We start from the raw sequence: 2500 nt of genomic DNA, 5'->3' as shown, positions 1-2500 counted from the left end.
ACATAACGAATATCATTCATTTCATTTTCTATCTTTGCGGAAACGTGCGTAGCGATATATTAAAACATCTATAAACACCATCCTTGGACTGTTTTTCTATTATTACTATATATACATCACTTCTTCTGAAGGAGTCAGCTTCCTCCTGGAATAAGCTTTTATATTTTTCGAGCTCGCCCGGGCCGATTTGCACTGTCACTAGTGACACCGGCCACGGATGCGTAGTTCATTTTTCCATTACCATGATTAAGATAAAAATTGCCCAAAATAAAACATATTAATGTATTAAAAATATAAAAATATATGAATATTAAAAATATATATGGACATATAAATATATGAATATGGACGTAGAAGCATAGTAATATAATGGAGTGAAGGAATATATAGTTTAATACGTATAGGAATAGGAGGCGCAATGGCCCAGTGGTTAGGGCAGCGGTCGGAGGATCGCTGTTTCGATTCCCAGACCAAGCGTTGTGTGTGTTTATTGAGCGAAGACACCTAAAGCTCCACGAGGCTCCAGCAGGGGATGGTGGTGAACACTGTGGGAGGGGGGGTCGATAAATTAAATACCAGTTGCGTACTGGGTCGATCTAATCGATTGCCCCCCCCCCTCGCCCAAAATTTCCGTCCTAGAGTAGAAAAGATTATTACTATGTTTATGTATCTATATGGCCATATATATTATTAATATATGTTTTATTTTGAGCAATTTTTATCTTAAACCCTTACATATATGCGTGAATTGTAGTTAGTCTAACTTGAACTTTTTCCATTTCATTTATTGTATCTGTTTAACGTCTCAGGTTCGACTTGAGCACTTCTATGCGGTCTGTGTGTTTCGTAAGAAAAATTTAACTACATACATACATACATACATATATATATGCATATATATATATATATATATATATATATATATATATATATATATATATATATATATATATATATATGCATATATATATATATATACATATGTATACATACGTATATATATATATGTGTATATATATGTATGTATGTATGTGTGTATATATATACACGTATGTATGTATTTATATATATATATATATATATATATATATATATATATATATATATATATATATATATATATATATATATATATGGGTGGGTATATATATATATAGAGAGAGAGAGAGAGATAGATAGATATATATATATATAGATAGATAGATAGATAAGATAGATAGATAGAAATGTGATATCCTGTGTAGGCAGAATTCCACAAGCAGATCCTGTAATCGCAGTTACCTGGAGGGGAAAGAAGCCTCCATCGATCGAGTTTGCCTTAAAAGCACACCAATAAATGAAATCCAGAACATAGAGATAAAACCAAAATGTCATGCAATTCCGGAGTCCATTAAGGTATGCCTAAAGGCATCGCTTTGATTGACTGCGGATGTGCGTGACATTTCGATGATATGTTTAAATCATTTAAGTTATTGAAATAGTTACAATGGCAGATACGATGAACCCTAACGATCGGCAGAAAGAGCACAAATGTGTGTGTGTGTGCGGGCGTGCTCCGAAAAATGCTTTCGGAAAAGTTTTTTGGGTGGCGCAGGTGTGGATAAGTGATTGGGAACCTTGCTTCATCCCAACCGTATGATATTGGGGTTCAGTCCCACTGTGCAGCACCGTAGGTAAGTGTCTTTTTCCATAACCGCGGACCGACCGAGACCTTGTGGGTGGATTTAGTAGACGGATACTGAAAGAAGCCCGTCGTGCATATATATATATATATATATATATATATATATATTTATGTGTGTGTGACTTTGTGTCTATATTCGTCCCCCACCCCCACCACCACCATCGCTTAACAACCGATGTTGGCGTGTTTATGTCCCCGAAACTTAACGGTTCGGGAAAAGAGACCGATAGAATAAGAACTAGGCTTACAAAGAATAAGTCCTGGGGTCGATTTCTTTGACTAAAGGCGGTGCTCCAGCATGGCCGCAATCAAATAACTGAAACGTGTACAAGAGTAACAGAGTGTATATATATATGTATATATATATATATATATATATATATATATATATATATATATATATATATATATGTATGTATGCATGTATGTATGTGCATGTATGTATGTATGTATGTGTATATGAATGTATGTATTCATATATGCATGTTTGTATATAACAATGCAGATGTCTGAGCTGGTTTGTTTACGACCCCTAAACTTAGTGGTTCGGCAAGTAAAACTGACAGAATAAGTATCAGGTTTAAAAAAAATTAAATACTGAAATCCCTTTGTTCGACAAAACCCTTCAAGATGGTGCACCAGCAGGGCCGTAGCCCAACGACTGAAACAAGTAGAAGACAAAAGATACAGTTAGAATATTCGATAAAAGATTTTGCTACATCAACAATTATTAATGATATAAAAGAAATTGTCTTTAAATATATATTGTAAAGTAGATTGACACAGACCTGTTGGAAGGAAGGTTTTGCGGAAGCG

At 34.4% G+C, this 2500-nt stretch overlaps 1 protein-coding gene across 4 annotated transcripts in view; it reads right to left on the bottom strand.

Moving 5' to 3' along the window:
* Positions 1–2500, bottom strand: part of LOC106875206 (cardioacceleratory peptide receptor) — a 53783-nt gene that overhangs the window by 33905 nt on the left and 17378 nt on the right. The gene's annotated exons all lie outside the window — the stretch shown is intronic.

The sequence above is a fragment of the Octopus bimaculoides genome, chromosome 27, assembly GCF_046866305.1.
Source record: "Octopus bimaculoides isolate indiv1 chromosome 27, ASM4686630v1, whole genome shotgun sequence".
Classification (NCBI taxonomy): Eukaryota; Metazoa; Mollusca; class Cephalopoda; order Octopoda; family Octopodidae; genus Octopus; species Octopus bimaculoides.
The sequence above is the reverse complement of the archived record's forward strand: the minus strand, read 5'-3'. Positions and strand labels throughout refer to the sequence as shown.